Source organism: Chrysemys picta, chromosome 9, assembly GCF_011386835.1.
Source record: "Chrysemys picta bellii isolate R12L10 chromosome 9, ASM1138683v2, whole genome shotgun sequence".
NCBI classification, from domain to species: domain Eukaryota; kingdom Metazoa; phylum Chordata; order Testudines; family Emydidae; genus Chrysemys; species Chrysemys picta.
In genome coordinates this window covers 25,813,457-25,836,047 of record NC_088799.1, presented here as the reverse complement: position 1 = coordinate 25,836,047, position 22,591 = coordinate 25,813,457, and the positions used below count along the sequence as shown (strand labels likewise).

At 40.8% G+C, this 22,591-nt stretch overlaps 1 long non-coding RNA gene across 1 annotated transcript in view; it reads left to right on the top strand.

The window, feature by feature from the left end:
* Window positions 1-22,591, top strand: part of LOC135973660 (uncharacterized) — a 93,937-nt gene that overhangs the window by 55,120 nt on the left and 16,226 nt on the right. The window contains exons 2-3 of the long non-coding RNA XR_010590602.1: window positions 5,795-5,925; window positions 6,936-6,986. This is a non-coding gene — a long non-coding RNA (uncharacterized LOC135973660). The remainder of the gene's footprint in view (window positions 1-5,794; window positions 5,926-6,935; window positions 6,987-22,591) is intronic.

The following is a 22,591-nucleotide window of genomic DNA, read 5'->3' as shown; positions in this document are numbered from 1 at the left end:
TCAAAGAGATAGCAGATGGGGAATCATGACCTGGTAAAAAGGGAGAGGAGAGGGGGGCCTCTCCCTTGATGAGAGGGTATAAGAGGGAGCAGGAGGATCCTGGGATCCTGGGGAGTTCAAAGGAGAGCAGAGGGAGCCTGTGGCCTGGTAAGGAAGGATGGGCAGTCACTGGAGTCAATAAAGTCAGTGGGGCATCATATGAGCACCAGGTTGCCTGCGTCCATCCCTTTGCAGGGCCTCAGTTGATAAGCTTCATTGGTGTAGTCTTCTGCATGCAATCCTGCCTTTTTTCTTCTAATTTTAAAAAACACTAAATTGTCTGACTGCTGTGCCTAAGAAGACAGGAACAATTTATGATCACAGGAATAACACTTAGTAGCGCATGTGCCTTACCACAGTGCCTGACTCTCACATCTGAACATTGGGAACAGTCTGTGTTGACCTGTGTACCTGGCTGTATACTTGTAATATTTTGGGAGAACTGTTTTAATATATTTAAGAGAAAAATACCAGTCAATTGAGGAATTAAATTACCCTTATGCATGCTTTACTAATGCGGATTTTTTTTAAATGTTTTCCCATAAAAATATTCAGAAACACTTCACAAAAATTAGATGTTCCACAATTGTCATGTATTGTATTTGAGGGGGATCTGATGATTTTTTTTCTAGTACTTTGCTAGTTTCTCTCTCTGAAATAATCAGCTAATAGTATATTACAAACATACTTGTCTCAAAACACTATAGAAAATGCATGTCAAAGTGGTCATTTCAGAGTCTCCCCATATTTGAAACCCTTTCATGGTATTTGTATGTTGCCTAGTAAATGGAGAGAAATCAGATGTGTGGGAAGAGGACTGTTGTGTAGGAGATCTAATTTCATTTTTGTAACTGATGGTATGGCCTTGAGCCTTGGAGAGGTTTCCTTTATATAAACGTTATACTAAAGCAGTAGATTTGAAGCCGCATATTTATATGAAAACAAACTAAAACTGAATGTTTGTTTGTCTTTTTAAAACTGTTTTCAAAACCAAAAATAATTCAAGCCATTTATGTACAAATGCTACAGTTCTTCATGTGAAATACCAAATTGAAAAGAATATTCACCAAATTCCTTTTTAGATAAGAGACTGCATTTAAAACAGGACCTTTTTTGTTCTATGTGCAGAAATGCAACAGGAATGGACATGGATGAAATGAGATGTATTTACTAACCTGAACTTTGAGTAGCCTCAATAAGGGGACATTTCACCTGGGTAGTGCTGTGTTAAGAGTCTAACTCCTGTTTAACTAGATGAAATCATTCTAAAGTGTTAGACATGGAATAAACAAACCTCCATTCTGTCCGCTAGAACTTATTATACTCTTTGTACCTGTCAAAACCAAGGTATACAACACTGGCTGCTAGCTTATGTTCAAGGTAGACTCTGAAATGGGTCACAAAGTCCTTGATATCACTTGCTGGCCAGTATACTACCCCCCAAAGAATTGTGGAACCATCTCTGACTGTACACGTGACTTCTTGTAAAGTAGGTCTAGTTGACACATCTGTCTACTGCATCTTCTTTAGGTTAGGCTATGTCTACACTACCGCTTATGTTGGTATAACTATGTCTCTCAGGGGTGTGAATATTCCACCCCCGTGAGTGACATAAGTTACACCAACATAAGCATTTGTGTGCAAAGCGCTAACTTTGTAGATGTAGAGCTTCTCGTGACGATACAGCTAATGCTGCTTGCGAAGATGGGTTTTTTTAATGCTGACAAGAGAGTTCTCTCCTGTCAGCATAGAGTGTCTCCACCAAACATGCTGCAGCAGCACAGCTGTACTGGTCCAGCACGGTACATATAGACATGGCCAGTCAGCAAAAGCGCTGCAGCAGGTGACGCCTTTTTTTTTTATGCTCCCCCTGTTCCCTCCACCTGCCTATGCCACTGCCTTAGACTTAGCTTCAGCAATTCGTTTGTCACCAGAATCAGTGAACGTTGAGGTTGGTACAAGAGTTAACTCAAGTAACAAAATATTTTTGATGCCAACCTCTCATGAACTTTTTCATAGGCCTGTCACTCTTGAATAGATAAGGTTAGTATCAAATATCTTTGGACCAACTTGTGCGTGCTGTTCTGTCACTGCCATTGTCTCTGCTATCCTTGGTATTGTCATAGAACCTTTGGGGGAGGCTCTTTTCAAGGGGCGGCACCCTGTTTTTTTGTGTTGGGGTGGCAAAAAACCTGGAGCTGGCCCTGCCACATTCAAATTCTTGTATTTTGTGAATTCCAATTGTAAATGTGTCATCTACGTTGACTGATGATGGTGCCCTCTACCACTGACAATGTTTACTAATGCCCCTGGGTGCTTAGTGGGGTCTAAGGAATCGATGCACAACTCTAGCTTCTTACTAATGTCTTCTGTCTACTGCTTCTGCAGCATTCCATTACTTCATTTCTTCTTTGTGGATCCCTTGTATTTATGCCTCATTGGTGTCATTTTTGTTTGCAATGTCTTCCCCCAGCCAGCTACCTATGTGGAGGCTAAGTGTTGAGGCTAAATGAAAAGTAAAGTCCTACAAACTGCAGCTAGGCACTGATAGCTAGCATGGAAAATAAACAATGAGAAGCATAAAAGAAAACAAATAGTGAATGAGGAAAACACCTGACTGTCTTTTGGTTTATAATCTGTTATTTGTCTAACTGTCCAATATCACAGAATATCAGGGTTGGAAGAGACCTCAGAAGGTTATCTAGTCCAACCCCCTGCTCAAAACTAACATATGAAAAGTAATTCTCATGGGTGAATATGTAAGAACTTAAGTGAGCATGCTCTGAGAGTACAAGAAGAAAATGACTTGTGTCTTGGTTCAGGGGAATGAAGGGGGGCATACTAGCAAGATACACTGCTAATACAGACATCACATATGTACTTCCTAGCTAATGTTCCATTACCAAATATTAGTGTGAAGTTTTCATTAAAAATAACTGACATTCAGTGAAAGTGGTTTCCCTGTGAACTGGCTTATGAATTCGGGAAGGGGGTGATGGTAATGCTCATATTTCAAAATGCTCAACAGTGACAATGTGTCATCAGGCAGTTTCTTTGAAATTAGGGTCTTGATACTGCCCCTCTCCCCAAAAAACAAACAACAACAACAACAACAACAAAAACTTGACTACTGGACTACTTCTCTTGAGTATTACTACCTAAAAGGAATGGAGAGAGCAAAAGCAGAGATGTAACTCCCCCGCCCCCCCCCCCCCTCACACTGCACTGCAAGCATGTATGAAAGTGTATTGTCATCGACTCAGAGCTTAAGAGCAGATGGGATCGTTAGTCTATCTAGTCTGATCTCTTATCAATCACAGGACATTATACTTTATCCAGTTACCACTATATTGAGCCCAATAACTTGGGACCAACTGGAGCATATCTTGCAGAAAGGCATCCAGATCTGAAGACATAAAGTGATGAAGAATCCACCACTTTCCTTGGTAGTTTTTTCTTGTTAATCACCCTCACTGTCTTTAAAATTTCTAATTTAAGCTTGTCTGGCTTCAGCTTCCCATCATTGGTTCTTCTTATGCCTTTCTCTGCTAGATTAATACCTGGTATTTTCGCCTCATGACGGTACTTAGACACTATAATCAAGTCACTTCTGTCTGCTTGCTGATAAGCTAAACAGATGGAGCTCTTTAAGTCTCTTGCTGTAAGACATTTTCTCCAGCCCTCAAGTCATTTTTGTGGCTCTATTCTGCATTTTCCACAATCTTTTAACATCCTTTTTAAAATGTGGACACCAGCACTGTATACAGAGATAAAATCACTTCACTACTCCTGCTCCCCTGTTTACACATTCAAGGATTGCACTAGCCCTTTCTACCACAGCATCAGGCTGGGCATGTTTTCCACTATGACTCCTAAATCCTTTTCAGAATCGCTGCTTTCCAGGATAGGTGTGGCTTGCCTATCTAGGAACAAGGAATGTAACCTTGCATTTGGCTGCATTAAAAACAGAGTTTGGTCAATGGCTGCAGGTTGCCAAATGATCCAGAATGCTCTGACTGCCCCATCCTCATTTTTTACCACTCTGCCAATCTTTGTATCTTCCGCAAACTTTATCAGGAATGATTTTTATATCTACTTCCTGATCATTGATGGAAATGTTGAATAGCATCAGAGCTACTATTGATTTCTGCAGAACTCCACGAGAAATACCCACCACACTTGTTGACAATTCTGGCTGGACAACTACCTTTTGAGGTCTGTCAGTTCACCAGTTCTTTCTTCATTTAATGTGTGCTCTATTAACCTTGTATAGTACTAATTTTAATCGGAATGTTGTTCAGTACTAAGTCAAACACCTTACAAAAGTCTAAATATATTATCTGTAATTTCAAGAAATAATGAAATCAGGCTTGTTTGACAATACCTGTTTTCCATAAACCATGTTGACTGGAGTTAATTATATCCCTATCCTTTAATTCTTTATCAATTGAATCTCATATCAGCTTTTCCATTATTTTGCCTAGGACTGACATCAGCCAAAACAGTGTACACTTATCAAGTCATATCACTTGTTTTTTTTTTAATATTGGCACAACACTGGCACTCAGACTTCTGGAGTTTCTCCAGTTTTCCACGATTTATTAAAAATTAACCTCTTGAACCAGAGATTTAGTTAGCCAACCCTTTTAGGATTCTTGGGTACAAACTATCTTGGCCTGCTGATTTAAAAATGTCTATCCCTAGGAGATACCTCCTTGGTTACTAATAGACTGAAAAGTACTTCATCTTCATGTGGTATGAGTATGCTTCTGCCTCTTCCACATTAATAACAACTTTACCATATCCATCTAGTAATGGGCCTATACCATTGCGAGGATTATTTTTGTTCCTAATATACTTAAAACTGTTCCTTATTGTCTTTAGTGCTGCCAGCCATGGATTTTTCTCTGATGTCTTTAGTTTCTCTGATCAGTTTTCAGCACGGCAAACTTTACTTTGATTGTTCTCTCCCTCTTTTCAGATATATTAGGTTATTGCTTTATTTCTAATTGCTGCCTTCACTTCACCACTATCCAGGACAGGCTTTTAGCCAAAGTTGTCCTCTTTTTTGATGTGCAAACTTGGCTTTTTGGCTATCAATTTTCATTCACATTTTTCTTTATAAATGTGTCCTCCCAATAAAGAGCTATTGCTTAGCCCTGCCTTGAGTTCAGGGGACTAGACTAGATGACCTATTGGGGTCCCTTCCAGCCCTACACTTCTATGACTGTGCTCATAATGTTCTTCAGCTTTGGGGAAATTACCCTTTTGAAGCACCAAATATATGTTTGTTTCCCCATACTGAATGTGATCAGGCAAGAATTACTCATCTTTCAGTAACCAACAATATGCATCCCCATAAGGTTGGCATACACTCCTTGCATCCATGCAAAAAAAAAAGCCTCCTGGAGTTTCCACTGGGGAGCTGGAGCGCTGCACTGCCCCTGACATAGCCGGTGCCTAAATAGCACAATTGAGCACTAACAGGGCAGTGGAATTTATGTCACTTTGATAGCTTGTGGGATGGATGGCAGCCTAAATAGCATGTCAACACTGGAAAGCCAATGCCATGACTTTGACTTAAATGACATGTATTCTATGTGCCACAAAACGCTGTATTTTCCACTGCAATCCTTCCATTTGTTTATAGAATCAAAATTCCCAAAGATTCTCAGCAGTCTATGCAAAATATCCCTCAGTGTTAGAGTTTACATCTGGATCTCTGACTAAACGCAATGTGTAACATTCGTTGTAGCCTGTGAAAGGAGACCTCACCATTCTGTGTATTGCACGTCTAAAAGCGGAGGTGTCTCCTTACCTGCTGCAAAGGCAAATATCGGGCAGACGTGATTCTGAGTTGCTATTCAGATGCCCAGTAGTACAGAGGTAAGTCACTACTTTCATGGAGAATGAAGAGTAGTCTCATCATGCACTATGAGTATTTCCCATTAAAATTAAACATGTGCTTAAGAGTTTGCGGGGTTGGGCCCTTAAACTGCAAGATCTTCAGGACAGGGGGTGTCTTCCTGTCTATACATGGATATCATCTAGCACACGGATTGCTACCATAATACAAATAATAAAACAATTATTTTCTATAGAGGCTCAGAAGTTCAGGTTATTCCAGTTGAAGTTGGCATTAAACTCAAAATAGTCCCTCCAGATCAGTGTGTTTCAAACAATAGCATATAACATAACAAAGCTGATTATCAAGTTCACTTGGGGAAAAAATGTTCCAGTGAGAAACAAAGACAATACAATAAATTCCATTTTTTGACCATTTACATTAGCCACAATGAGTAATTATTGAGGCTTTATCTTTTTAAATTAGCCCTACATTTGGTCAAACAATTCTCTATCATTGGAGAGTAGGAAAACACACAGACCTGGAGATTCACTGTAATGAATCCCAAAGTGCAGAGATTGTCACTCGCGTTAAAATAAGAAGAAATAAAGCAAGATCTGGGGATCCCAGTGTGGATTTGATGGTAGAATTCCGGCTAATATTTTAGATTGCATATTAACACATACTTTAAATATTTGTGTTTGTATGATCCTGCTCCTGTTTGTCAGTGGAAGAATTCCCATTGGCTTGAATAGTGTAGGATCAAACACCAAAAGCCAGATCAGAAACCCATTGAAGTTAGGCTTTCCATTGGATTTTGGATTAGGTTCAAAGTGTTGTTTACTAGTGCAATGTTAAATAGTTTTTGTAGAAAGACAGTTCTGTGAGGAACAACAGTAGTGCTTAACTTATTACATTGCATTTTCTTAAATATATGTAAATTAATATTGGGGAATATTCCATTGGGGGAAACAATAGTTATCTGAAGGGTATATGTACCATAGAACTCCTAGTCTGGGAAAGCATTTGCTGACATTTTTTTTCTTTCTAGTAAACAGAGCAAAACGAAGAGTCACTTTGTTTTGTGAAGGCTGCTTTAAAGGTAAGGCCAAGTCTATTGATTTTTTTTTTCCCCCTGAAATGATTTTATACTGCTTTGTAATGTCTTTCTAAAGGAGTGTCTTTTATCTCTTGGTCGATACTGGTGTCCCAGAGTTTTTAATTTACAGATGTAATCAATCATTCATGACCAGAAGCATTTGAAATATCTAGAATTTCTAACATTAAACTTTTGAAGCAGAATTTGGCTGTGAAAATCATACTGAAGCCTGAAAGAGCAGCTACTTAAACAGAAATAGCTGGGTTTCCATAAATTCACTTTTAATGGGTAGCTGACTGATAGTTTAAATTAATTTAGCCCTGTTGTTACCAAAGCGACTTCAGAACAGCCATTTAAAAAAGTTCTGCTCATTCTCAACCTTACCTCCAGTGTACTGGCGCTATATATAAATCAAAAACTCAGATTTGAATATGAACTAGGGATAGATGAACTAGGTTCAACAAGGACAATTGCAGAGTCCTGCACTTAGGACGGAAGAATCCCATGCACTGCTACAGACTAGGGACCGAATGGCTAGGTAGCAGTTCTGCAGAAAAGGACCTAGGGGTCACAGTGGACAAGAAGTTGGATATGAGTCAACAGTGTGCTCTTGTTGCCAAGAAGGCTAACGGCATTTTGGGCTGTATAAGTAGGGGCATTGCCAGCAGATCGAGGAACGTGATCGTTCCCCTTTATTCGACATTGGTGAGGCCTCATCTGGAATACTGTGTCCAGTTTTGGGCCCCACACTACAAGAAGGATGTGGAAAAATTGGAAAGAGTCCAACGGAGGGCAACAAAAATGATTAGGGGTCTGGAGCACATGACTTATGAGGAGAGGCTGAGGGAACTGGGATTGTTTAGTCTCCAGAAGAGAAGAATGAGGGGGGATTTGATAGCAGCCTTCAACTACCTGAAGGGGGGTTCCAAAGAGGATGGAGCTCGGCTGTTCTCAGTGGTGGCAGATGACAGAACCAGGAGCAATGGTCTCAAGTTGCAGTGGGGGAGGTCCAGGTTGGATATTAGGAAAAACTATTTCACTAGGAGGGTGGTGAAACGCTGGAATGCGTTACCTAGGGAGGTGGTGGAGTCTCCTTCCTTGGAGGTTTTTAAGGCCCGGCTTGACAAAGCCCTGGCTGGGATGATTTAGTTGGGAATTGGTCCTGCTTTGAGCAGGGGGTTGAACTAGATGACCCTTCCAACCCTGATATTCTATGATTCTATGATAGGTGGATAAAGTAAAAACTGACTTTAGTCCAAAGTTGAAACTAAATGTAGCGTTGGCAACTAGCAGCATGATTTTATTGCAAGTTTTGTGTTATTTGGTGGCCTTTTTTTTTTTTTCTGTTTTTTTTTAAAGGTCAGTCTCCTGATGTCCTGTTAACATTTGAGAATCTTAGCTTTCAAATTTTTCAAATATTCATAGTTAAGGAGAAAAGCTTGAAAACATAACCACTAAATACTCCTCCCGAAAGCAAATAAAAATAACATGCTCATTTGTGTTTAAAAACAACAACAAAAAACCCCACAACACCTTTAAGCAAACCTTTTTTTTTTTTCTTTTGTGCTAGACTCATGACTTCTGAATGCTTTGGTTTGGTAATACTATAAACCTTAATTTCTGGAAAAGGACTGGCTACTGCTTGTAGGGGAGGGATGAGGTTTATTCCCTGTTCTCACATGACTCTGAACTTCCTAGTTTGGGCTGGGATCAGAGGAAGTGAAATGCCATCACAGGGGCGATTCTCTTGATATTTCACCTACTTACACCCAGAAAGAAGACATTTCACAAAATTCTGATCTCAAAGAACATTTTGCATTTCTGTACTACCTTTCATATTAGGGCAGTGGTTCTCAAACTTCTCTACTGCTGACCCCTTTCACATAGCAAGCCTATGAGTGCAACCCCCCCTTATAAATTAAAAACACTTAAAAAATATATTTAACACCATTATACATGCTGGAGACAAAGCGGGGTTTGGGGTGGAGGCTAACCACTCATGATCCCCCCATGTAATAACCTCGTGACCCCTGAGGGGTCCCGACCCACAGTTTGAGAATCTTATGTTAGGGTTTCCAAGTCTCTTTACATAGAGCTACATTGGGGCATTCAGCCAAATCTGGCATTTCGGCAGGCCTGAGCTGCACCTCCCTACAGGGAAACATCTGGAGACGTTTTGTCTTAGGGAGGCACAGCACCTCCTAGAGCAGCCTGTTTATTCTGATATAATAAGTTCTAGCGGACAGAATGGAGGTTTGTTTATTCCATTAAAGGTTGATGACGTACTCCTTCCCTTCACCATCCAACTCCACTAGTGGTGCATGGAAAGGTGAAGGACAGAGCTATGTCTCAGCCTGTTCTCCCCATTTCCTGCCCTGCTGGAGCAACATGGTAGCAGTCCCAATGTGCTCATTCTAAAGACAAGCTGTTCTCTGATTGGTTAAAGCACTAGGCCGCTTCCTTAAGAAAAAACAGAATGTAGAAGTTCAATAATGGAACAGACAGTAACTTTCACTCTACTGCAGTCACATCCACCAACTATATGTAAATTATATAAATACGGCTAGTGGATTGCAATTCAGCCTCTTGCACAGAATGCAACACTTGTTTTATTATATATATATTTATTAGTGAACGTTATTTGTATTAACAATGGCATGTGGCATGTATGTCAAACTTCTTTTTTAGTTATCTTCTAAAATGAAGACAAAGTTTATAATTGTATCTTTCAGACTTTCATAGAATATGATGCTTAGTTTTGATTTAAAAGGCAGCTATAACCACACAGAATAGTTCCTTAAGCTTAACATCGGTGCTAATGTTCTTCTATTACTTCTCCGAGCTTTTGTTTGCCAACTATTTGAGGGTGGGCTTTTCTCTGATGTTTTATTGTCTTTACCTTCACCATCAGCAATTTTTAGAGGGTAGGGAGCAGGATAGGGACTCTGGTATAAAAGGGATGTAGTAATTATGAATGTATTTAGTTGGATAATAAAGTCTCTGAGCTCATTAAAAATGAGAAACCATGGCAACCTCAACAACACATCCCACACATTATACCTAACTATGTGCAAAGTACATTTATGAAAGAGAAATTAAACAAAAAGAAAGGGGTGGGGGAGCCCTTGCATTGCATTTTTATATTGCTATTTTTAATGCCAGAGTCCTGAACAATGACATACTTATTACTGCTTATGTAAGAAAATAGCTTATACTGGCAGTAATTCTAATTATCTTTAGTTAAAAAAATAGTTACTATCAGGCTTCTATATAAGCCCCTACCTCTCAGTCTTAGTTCTCAGCATCACTCTTTACTCTCCTGGGATTTTGTATCTTTAGTATAGGTCAGAACTCTTCCTCCTGCTTTGAAGCCCAGGGCAGGGTGGTGGAGGAGAGAGGAAACTTTGCAGAGTTTTCCTGGAGCTGCCTTCTCTTGAGAGAAAGGATTGTGGATTTAGGGGGACAGGCGAGGCCTCAATTCTTTGGATCCTAAGGATGTATGTGCTAAGGCAGCCCATACTGCCAGGATGGCTGCTGCTTCACTGGCTTCTAGCCCATGGACCTGGAAGCACAATTTCACCAGGAACTATGTGCATGGTGGGTCCCCTTGCACTGTAAGAGGCATGGAAAGGAACGAGAGGGAGATGAGAGCTCAGATTCGTGTTACCTCCCACCAGATTGCAGGGAATGGTGTTGTGAAAGATGGCACTTTCACTGGTAAAGCTCTTCTTGCCCCTCTTCCCCTCCCTTCAACTCTGGGAGGGTCCAGCAGATGGGCTTTCACATAGGGCAAAAAGAAACCATGGAGGGAGTGCGCTCCCTTCCATGTGTACAGAAAGCCTAGGGCATGAGCCAGACCACAGAGGGCAAACAGAAAAACAGCATTGCCTCCTAGAGGTGAAATTCTGGCTCCATTGAAGTCAATGGGAGTTTTGCCACTGACTTCAGAGGAGCCAGGATTTCATTCTTGGCTTTGTATTCTGTGCTTACCCAAAACTGACAAATAACTCAAATGCTACATCTTGCATCCGAAGAAGTGAGGTTCTTACCCACGAAAGCTTATGCTCCCAATACTTCTATTAGTCTTAAAGGTGCCACAGGACCCTCTGTTGCTTTTTACAGATTCAGACTAACACGGCTACCCCTCTGATACTCAAATGCTACAGTTTGTCGTGTGGCATATATCCCCTTATTTAACACACTGCGTACTTGCTTGCTTACTTACACACTCTCTCTCTCTCTCTCTCTCCGTACAGAATATTGCTGTAGCTTAATTAAAATTGCTATACCAGAAAATAAGCATCAGGAGGTTGTAGGCTGGAAGATTGATAGCTTTCTCCTAAAATACCCTTGCTATCGTAGGGATTAATGATGCAGATTCAGTATGAGGCTGTGCGTAGTAAGAACTAAAATCAGTTCTAGAGGCAGCAACAGTGATTGCTCGAGCAAAAGCGTTTTCATTCTCATTCCTTTTAAGGCAACTTTCTAGATGTTTCACCTTTTTGAGCTGAAATCCTCTGGGTCTGGCCTCTTCCCAAAGACCAGAACTTGTTCCAAAAATCTGAGCAAAAACATTTCAGTTACAAGGAGAAGGAAACAGAGGACCAAATTCTCATTGATTTCAATTATGCTGATTTACATAAGATGAAAATCTGGCCCTAAATATACCTTTTCCCCCCCCCCCCATGATAAAATAGTCCTGCAACATTTTTTGAACAGCTCTCGCACTAAAAGCACTCTGGGTAGAAAGCTGAAGTATGACTTGGGAATATCCATAACGAGAGCATGTGCTTGCATAGACTAATAGTGGGAATAATTTGGATGAGTTAAATGCTGTTTTAAATTAAATAAGTAAATATTTAAATATCAGCAGTGTCCCTCAGGCCCTAAGCCTACCCTGTTTGTTCTGCTCTGTATTCTGCACATCAGCTGTTCATATGCTGCAGGTGCAATGTGGCACAAATTCTACTCTTAGTATTTGCTGCCACTCTTGAGCAAGGAGGGGAGGAATTAGGACCCAGTGCAGTGGAAGGCAATACCTCTGCTATGAGCTTGAGAAGCTGGGAAGGTGAAGGTAATGGAAGCTGGAACTTAGAAAGAAAGCGGAAGGGAATTTCCTATTGCTTCTGGAGAGCCTATATTTTATTAAATCGGGGTGAAATTCTTGCCCCATTTACATCAATAGCAAAACTTCCACTGATTTCAGTGGACCAAGTATTTCACTCCTGAACTCTAACTGAAAAGCATTATTCTTGTATTCTTTGCATTTTGCAATCCTGGAAAAGGCTGGTACCTTAAGAGCAATGTCCTATCCGCTGTTGTTTCTTACATAACCCAAAGATAATGTCCCAAATTTGTTTCTTCCATAATAAAGTGGTGTCTACATGCCAGGGACTTTTTCCTGGTGACCATTGTATTATGCTGCCTCCAGATTATGTTTCTTTTCTGTGACATTTTTGTGTACACCAATCTGCTATCTTGTTGCCTACCAATGTGCCATTGATTTCTGTAGGGCATAAAATGCACATCTTTAAAAAAAAAATGCCAAAAAAACCCAAACAAACCCTTGCGTACAACTCCTTACCACCACAGTTTGGAAAATAAATGCATACATGCATGCTAATGATATCAATTGCTCAATTTATCACGATTTATGTCCTGTGAGACGTTGTCCTAAATGATAACTTATTGATGGATAGTTAAACCTAATACTTGTTAACACTAAATATCTGTATTTCCTTTTCATTGTGTACAATTTTTGTAATAGAATGAAATATTTGCCACTTGTGAGACAGAAGTGACAAAGGAGAAAAGAAAGGGCACAACACTCCAGCCAACAACTAAGTCTCCTCCAAGACTATACCTGTCACTTCTGTGGGAAAATCTGCAGGGCACGAATTGGGCTCCTCAGCCACCTAAAAACCCACCAATGACCCCCCTTGGCAGACATCCTCCTCACATTGAGGGCTAGCCAACGTAGTAGTATTCCAGTGACCTGATGAACTAGTTTAGTTAGTGGTATAAAGTGTAGCTTGTAGATCCACTACTGACAATCATATTGGGATTGGGAGAAATATGGTCATAATGCTTTTATATACCTAGTGATGTTTTGGGAAATTAAAAAGAAAAATGTAATCTATAACTAATGGCTTTTGTAAAGAATGTTGTAAAGTTCAAAGCAGAAAACCAACTAGGCAAATGTATTGTTTGTTAATAAGCATTTCTGTAATAAAACAGTTCATTGCTGTAATATTTTAGCCTCTCTCCTGCTATAGTGGTTTAAGTTATAGATGTATCCTAAGTTACTTACCCAAGGTCATATGTTCTGCATGCAGAATTTGTTTTCTTTATGAAAGAAATTGCATGCCGAGATCGTATGTGATCGAGACCAACAGTAGAGGATTGGAGTTGTCCATCCATTTTTTCCATCCAGTTGGACATGAACATGGTCACCAGGTCTGAATGATGTCTGATTTAAAAGTGTTCTTAAGCTCTTTTAACCCTTTTAGCTGATTTGGCTACTCCCTCCATGTAGGGCTACTTTGGAAATAGATTCTTTTCCAAAGTTGGAACACTAGTTCTGAATTGTTTTCCAATCAGTTGTGCTGGACTATATACAGTAGCCACTATTGGTGCTGATCTGTAAGTCAGAAGAGCAAGAAATAGACCTTCCTGCTGTAGGGTTTTCTTGGCTGTTTGTATAGGTCTCTCTGCTACTCCATTTGCTTGTGGGTAGTGTGGACTGCTAGTAATATGATCAAAATCCTATTTTGTTCAGAAGATCTTAAATTTTGCTGCAGTGAATTGTGATCCATTGTCCACTACTAGCTGTACTGAAATACTGAAGTAAGCAAAAGTGCACTTCAGTTTCTTGATAATGCTGCAACATGTTATGTCTTTCCAGTACAATATTTCTATATAACTGGAAAAACAGTCCACAATGACGAGTTAATGGTGTCTTCAGAATTTGCATAAATCTGCAGCTAGTCTCTTCCAAGGTCTGTCTGAGAGGTGGTGGTGATACTAAAGGTTCTTCGTGTTGTGTTGGTATGTGAAATCTGCAATGTTCACATACAGATACGTTGTCCTTGCTAATGCCCAGCCACCACAGGGACTGGTTGGCCCATTCATAGCATTTAGTTAATCCTTGATGTCCTTCATGGATGAGGTTTAGGATTTCTCCTCTTATTTCATTTGGAATTACAATAAAATTGCCTCTAATCATGAGTCCCTTTGAGTCACTTAACTTTGCGGTGTGTAGACAATTATCTCTTGTCGTTTTAGTGTCCTTTAGATACTTGAGCCAGCTGTTCCCTAATGTTAATTAGAATTTCCTGAAGTTGTGTGTCTGAGATTGTTTTTGTAGCTGGAGTCATCTTTTCTGACATTGATCTGTATGTGTCCAAAGCATCCATCGTCTTTGAGATCACATGGTCTCCATGACAGTGTGTGCGTTACTACCAGATTTTCTCCTGGAAAATATTTAGCAATTGGGTTAAATTGCATTACCTTATAATCTACCTTAGCAATAGATGTTAGCATTTCAGTGCTGCATGATTTAGGTCTTGTCTATTGATGAGGGTTGCCAGGGGGTTATGGTTTGTTTCAGATCTCTGTGTGGACTGAATTTGTTACACAGATAAAAGTACTCACATGGCCATAAGCTTGCCAGGCATTCCACTTCAATCTGTGCTTATTGTCTTTCTGCTTTTTGTGAATGTGCGAGAACAAAATGCAACTGGCTTCCACTCAGACACATTTTGTTGCAGCAATATACCACCTAGGCCATAGCAGCTTGCATCTGCACTGACCATTGTGGGTTTATTGACATCATAGAACTTGAGAACTGGAGCTGTTGAGATTAGGGTTGCCAGACGTCCAGTTTTCGACCGGAACACCTGGTCGAAAAGGGACCCTGGTGGCTCTGGTCAGCACAGCTGACCGGGCCACTAAAGGTCCATTTGGCTGCAGTGGCTGGCTCAGCACAGCTCCTGGAAGTGGCCAGCATATCCCTCTGGCTCCTAGGCTCAAGGGCAGCCAGGGGGGCTCTGAGCGCTGCCCCTGCCCGTCGCACAGGTGATGACACCGCAGCTCACAATGGCCAGGATCCGCAGCCAGTGAGAGCTGTGCGGGTGGCACCTGCAGACAGGGGCAGTGCACAGAGCCCCTGGCTGCCCCTGCACATAGGAACCAGAGGGACATGCCAGCTGCTTCCGGGAGCTGCCCGAGGTAAACTCCACCCAGAGCCTGCACCCCAGCCCCTGCCCCAGCCCTGAGCCCACTCTCACACTATGAACCCCTCAGCTCCACCCCCACCCTAGAGCCCCCTCCTGCACCCCAAGCCCCTCATTCCTGGCCCCACCCCAGAGCCCACACGCCCAGGCAGAGCCCTCACCTCCTTCTGCACTCCAACCCCCTTACCCCAGCCCTGTGAAAATGAGCAAGTGAGCAAGGTGGGGGGAGAGCGAGCGATGGAGGGAGGGGGATAGAGTGAGTGAGGCAGGGCCTCAGAAGTGGCAGGGGTGGGGTCTTGGGGAAGGAGCAGTGTAGGGGGCGGGGCAAGGATATTCAGTTTTCTGCAATCAGAAAGTTGACAATCCTAGTTGCGATCATTTCTCTTACCTTTTTGAAGGCAATTTCTTGATTTTTGCCCACATTGCCAAGATGTGTTGGACTTACTGTTCATTCAGTGGTTTTGTCACTGTAGAAAGGTCTTGTAGGTATTGACCAAGGTAACTTACCATCCCCAATATATGTATCAGTTCTGGTAAATGAGTTGGTGCATTCAATTGTCTAATTCTCTTTACTGTCTCGGACTAGGACTGATTCCATTTTTTCCCTCTGTCCCAAAAACTCGATTTGGAGTAGGTGGTATATGACATAACTGGAATATGTCTTATGCTAGATATGCCATGTAACATATCTCTGCAAACATTTTTCCTTGTTTACCTTCAGTCCAGACTGGTTGATTAGGCTTAGGACTTCATTGACAATCTTGTCGTGTTCCTCCATTGAAGATCCATATACTAGAATATTGTCCGTGAAAACTACAACTGTGTTCATTAACAGTTCTGCCTTCTTTCAGCTCTAGGAAAGGTTTGTGGTGATTGTCAGTCATCTCAGAAGCAACTTACATCAGCTCCTGAGTCAATTTAAAAATCAATAGTCTTGCTATGAATATTCATTTTCACTCTCCAGGCAGACTCTGTCATCACAAGTGATAGATCCCAGAATCAATGGCTCTTGATTGTCCATAATATGAATCATCTCCCTGACTGCTTTGGTGCAGCAAACATATGCAACATGTCCATATTTCATGCATTTATTACATCATGTGCCTCTAGCGGAACGTGCATATCTCTTGGGATATGACTTTCCACACCTTGTATACATAGGCTGGAATTTGTCCCTCTTAGCCTGGGATTTCACTCTTCTTGCCTTGGGTTTTATGATAATGACTTTTAACACTCAAGTGTCTGTTTAGTTTCTGAGCTAATTTCAGGTTTTTCAGGTTTGTCAAGTTTCTGTAGGTTTTGCTATCTCACCTGCTCAAAATGTTTTGTTTTCTGTATAGCTGTGGCTAGGGTTAAATCTCTCTCTAGTTGTAGCTCCTGTGAAATGTTTTAATCTGTTATCCCAATAACCAGCCTGTCGCTGATATTTTTGTGTTTTGTATTCCCAAAATTACAGTTTTCAGCCAATGTATGCAGTGTTCTTATAAAACATTCAACATTTTCCCCTGGTTCTTTAATTCTCTGGTGAAAACACATTCTTTCATATACCTCAGAGAAATGTGGTTTAAGGTATGCATCAAACATACCCAGTGTGATGTTGCACCCCATAATACTTTATAGAAATATGCTTATGAATGTAAATATGACATAACTGGAATATGTTTTATGCTAGATATGCCATGTAACATATCTCTGCAAAGGTTATGATTTACTGGATATATTCATCCCATTTGAATTTATGTATCATTTTTGTATTCAAAGTTATGAATATTGGTTATGTACTTGTTTAATTTTAAGTAGCCTCAGTGAAGCAGTTGGTCAGCTTCCTGAGAAAAGACTATTCTCAGTAAGTGCCCAATCAAGAAACACTTAAGCTAACCATGAACTTGGAGATGTTAATCTACATCTGAGCTTTCCTGGGAATGTGGCCTGGCTGGTAAGGAAGTGAGTCATGCATGGACATGTGACTTGCCCATGTGACTCCAAAACTCCACCTTGGAGCTGGATTCTGCATAGGAGAGAGGAGGAGGTCTCCACCTACAAGAGAGAGTCTATTTAAGCCCCTGGGAGGCCCCTTCATTTTGTCTTCAGCTGGCTTAAGAAAGAGCCTCTCCACCCACAAAGGATACCTGAAAGAAACTGGAACAAAGGACAGTAACCACAGGGGTGTGATTGATTGCTGGACCCAGATTAGAAGGAGGCTAGTCTGTAAAATAAACTTATTGGAACATCTCTGAGGGTGAGATTTCATCTGTAATCACTTTCTTACTGTATTAGGTTTAGACTTGCGTGTTTTAGTTTGTTAATTTACTTTCTGTCTGTTATTACTTGGAACCACTTAAATCGTACTTTTTGTATTTATTAAAATCACTTTTTACTTATTAATTAACCCAGAGTATGTACTAATACCTGGGGTGGGGGAGGGAACAGCTGTGCATATCTCTCTATCAGTGTTATAGAGGGCGAACAATTTATTAGTTTACCCCATATAAGCTTTATACAGGGTAAAATGGATTTATTTGGGGTTTGGACCCCATTGGGAGCTGGGTACCTGAGTGTTGGAGACAGGAGCACTTCCTAAGCTGTTTTCAGTTAAGTCTGCAGCTTTGGGGGATGTGGTTCAGACCTGGGTCTGTGTTTGTAGCAGGCTAGCCTGTCTGGCTCAAACAAGGCAAGGTTCTGAAGTCCCAAGCTGCCAGGGAAAACGGGTTCAGAGGTAGTCTCAGCACATCAGCTGTCAGTCCCAAAGGGGTTTCTGAGATATAACCCGTCACACCCAGAATCCTTTCATAGTCCTCTTTGTGACTGCCTTAAACATGCTCTGCTTGCTTCCTCATAGCATAAATTGAAAAATGAAAACCCTGTATATTATCAGTTCCTTGTGGAACTAGGTAGCAATGCAAAATCTTGTTTCCACTTTATCCATTCTGAAGGTTTGTCAAAGCTGAAATTCTCTGGGGCATTGAAGAATGTCATGTTGAGATCCTGCAACCTGTGTTGCTTTGTTCCTTTTGTCGGCAATCTTTGCTGTTTGTTGCTATTTTCCTTCTGTTTCTGATCTTAATTTACTTCTGACACCATGTCATGTTCCTGTACCGGATATGGATTGGCTACAGAGCCTGCTTAAACATGCCAGATGTGTTCATCCTAAGATTCTTTAATGCTCTGTCAGCTATAGCGGAGGTTGGTTTCAGTAAAGTATTTTATACACAATGCCACCTAGTGGCTGAACAGTATGATACCGTGTGGCATTCCATTGCAGTCAGAGCTGCTCTAATAGAGAATTCTCATCTAAAAATGCTGTTTAACACCTAGTCCTGACTCTTAGGTTTGATTTGTCCTTTGTGTTAGAGTCTGCTTGATTTAGTATTATCTTTCTAAAGACTAACTCACCCATGAATTTTCATAAAGGCTGTCCACTTCACATTTACTTTAGCTCCTTCACTCAGGGAAACCTGGAAATTGCCACTCCTCGAGCTGAAATGCTGGTTCCTATCCAGTTTTATTCCACTAATGCATCTATAAAACAGTAATAAGCAATTTCTCAGTCCTGATGAGTGTCTATAGTCCTGATTTATTTTCTTTGAATTGATGTTGATTTAAAGCCAACAACTTTTCAGAACACACAGGGGTTCTACACATTTTTTCCCCTCCCCTTCAAATATCATGAACTTGGAGTCCACCCACATTTCTTCTTTTAAGGATGCAGTGAATAAGACTAATTGAAGGAAATTTATTTTTCCATGCAAGTAATTTTTTTTATTTATGATTTTTGAGTTTGTACCATGCTTGGAGATGCTTCTTTCTGTGTTGAAATATTGCTGCTACAAACATTATTGGAATTATTACATTAGTCTGTTTCTGCCAGGATGCCAGGTGAGAACTAACTTTGCCAGAGTATCCCAAGAAGAGCTAATAGAGCATGGCCACAGCAATTTTTTTTTATTAGAGAATATTGGCAGTTGAAGATGGAAATGTTGTCTTATTATCTCATTCCACTACTTGATGATACAAGAAGTTAAACTTCAGCGTTTTGCCCAATCTATTTTTAAATGACTCAGGTGGTGGGGCTTCCACCACTTCACTTTGGAGACTATTCCAAAGCTGAATGGGCCTTACTTTTGTCATTTCCCCAGGCTCTCAAACAGTCCACTCACTGATATTCAGCCTAAATTTTTCCCTTGCTTACTTCATCTACTTACCTCTAGTTTTGTCCTGTTGGACCATCCATCTTATGTGTGAATGAAAATGTTCTTTCATATATTATATATGCCTGTCTGGCCCAATGCAAAATGTCTGTCACTATCCTATCTCCGACCAACTCCAGCAGAAAACCCATGGAAGATCTGGCATTTATGAAACTTGTTGTTCCAGCCCCATTGCAAAAATTAAAAACCAGAAGTTTTTCTACGGTGCTTCTCTCATGCCTTTGCAGGTCCTACCTTCCTCCCAACTCCCTGGTATGGGGTGTGTGTGTGTGTGTGTGTGTGTGTGTGTGTTTGTTTGTTTTTCTTTTTTGAGGCTGTAGGAAACACTTGGATCTTGAGAAAACTAGTTAAGCTTCGTCCTAGACAAACCAATCTGAAAGAAACTGAGACTCCCATTAAACAACACAAGTGTTACAGGCTGGCAAGGTATCAAAGTAGGAATCAGAGAGTTTGAAAAGTAATAGCCTAGGAGATATAAGCCCCCGCCAAAATCCCTGAGAAGTAATTTTATCTTTGGATGTGGGCCTCCCGTTATGAAAAAAATCCTACAGAATTGAATAGAAAATTATGTCCCTGCTGAAGGAGGATTCAAAAGCTCCATTGAAAGAATATTATTCTCTATAAAAATCCTTACATATTTCTTTGAAACTACTTGGTTTCACTCCTAATAAATTCTATATGGCTTTTCCATTGGGATAATCTCTTTTTTCCTCTGGTAGGTAGAGGCAGTGGGAGGGGGTTCACAAGTGGAAAAGTCAAAAGACATTGGGTGAAATTCTGGCCTCAGTGAAGTCAATGGTAATTTGGCTTTGTCTTCAATGGGGCCAGGATTTCACCTGTTGCCCCTTTTGACCCAAGCAGCTAATCAAACTTTAGGACCCTGTGGGTGGTCCGGTCGGGAGTAAAAATTGCTGGTAGTCAAGTATTACTTTGATGCAGTTTTGTTTTACAAATAATGTACAAAGTCCTGCGACTCTGAACACCGAATGAAGCAAGTAGCAGGAAACGCATAAGAACAGCCATACTGGGGCAGATCAAAGGTCCATCTAGCTCCGTATCCTGTCTTCTGACAGTAGCCAATACCAGGTGCCTCAGAGAGAATGAACTGAACAGGTAATCATCAAGTGATCCATCACCTGTTGCCCATTCCCAGCTTCTGGCACAGAGGCTAGGGACACCATTGCTGCCCATCCTGGCTAATAGCCATTGATGGACCTATTCTCCATGAATTTATCTAGTTCTTTTTTGAACCCTGTTATAGTCTTGGCTTTCACAACATCTTCTGGCAAGGAGTTCCACAGGTTGACTATGCGTTGTGTGAAAAAATACTTCCTTTTGTTTTAAACCTGCTGCCTATTATTTTTATTTGGTGACCCTTAGTTCTTGTGTTATGAGAAGAAGTAAATAACGCTTCCTTATTTGCTTTCTCCACACCAGTCATGAAAAGTCATTCTTTTGCTCTAAGCACTGTTCCAAAAACCTCTCCCCAGTTTTCTTCCAGGGTCACTCACCCTGCCTTCAGCTACTCCTTTTAGGCGGTCTCTCTCTCCCAGTCTCTCTTGTCTGTACTCAGTTTCTTTGTGTTCTGCTTCCTTACCCCCACACAAAACCATACTCAGCAAAAACTCCTGGGTGGGTTCACACACTCCTTTTGTTTGAGGTGGGGTTCATGCTTACAGTGATACTAACTTGAAGGGTCAGTTCACACTATCGACCTTAATTCCATACCAAGGTTTCGCCTAGCTCATAATAACCTACATTTAGTGCTCAAGACCCTCTTGAGTTGTTCCACTTCATAACATAACGATGTTAGCAATATGTAGCAGAGTATTTTTATAGAGGGCAGCTGCCACATATTCCCTTGTATACCTCGACTTCTTAAATATTTTTCAACATACACACAAGGGTGTATGATGGGCTGATACATAAGTACTGACTGACTCCCATTGCAGTTGATAGAAATTACATTATTTTCTTCAATGGAGTAGGATCAGGCCCAATATGAGGAGGATTGTTATCCCAGATTCTGGAGTTTGTAGAGCAGGAGTGGACATGGTGTTCTGTTTCTACAGAATATCATTACAGCTAACCTCTAAGAAGCTATCACTATAGTCAGCCCATCTGTCTGAAGAGCTAGAAAATTGGAGATGATAATTTAACACTGTGAAGTGAAATAACACAATCCTTCCAGTCATGGACCTTTTACTGACCAACTAATGCTAATGAGAGCACTTGGAGTGAATGTTTACCAGTGACCTAGTACCACTGAGTGATGCAATACTAATTAGAGGATCCAGTGTGATTCTATACTAATGTAGCCCCAAGAGGGCAAGCAATTAATGGATTTTTCATTGCTGTTCAATGTAGTGGAAATAAATTGAGTAGATATACAGTAAGTGTAAAACATTATTTTGTGCTGAATTTACCATGAATGCATCCGCTTCAATGGCACTTTTATTCTGAAACATTTTTGACTGGCTGAAACACTTAAACCTACAGGCTGAGTCATACATCACTTTGTATAAAAATAATGGCAAAAAGGGCGACTGCAACAACTACAGGGGTATCTTGCTATAAGCGTAGCAAGAAAAGCTTTCGCAAAAGTCATCTTAGTGCGCCTACAATAGCTGGCGAATCGTGTCTACCCTGCATCACAGTGCGGATTCAGGGCTGGAAGATCAACTATAGACATATTTTCTCTGCGTCAACTCCAAAAAAAGTGCAGAGAGCAAAACCGACTATTGTACATCGCCTTTGTGGACCTAACCAAAGCATTCGACACAGTCAGCAGAGCAGGGCTATTTGCAATACTAGAAAAGATAGGATATCTACCAACCCTGTCAAGTCTTATACATTCATTCCACAACAACATGAGAGCAACTGTCCAGTTTGACGGGTCCACTTTGGATAGCTTTGAGATGAAAAGCAGAGTGATGCAAGGATGTGTTCTTGCCCCTACACTCTTTGGAATCTTCTTCCCAGTACTCTTGAACTGTGCGTTTAAGGACATGAAAGATGGAGTATCTTCACACAAGATCAGATGGGAAACTCTTCAGCCTGTCCTGACTTAAGTCAAAGACCAAATTAAAAAAAAAAGGTGCTAATCAGGGAACTTCTATTCACTGATGCTGCTGCCCTCGTAGCCCTCAATGAAGAACTATTAAAA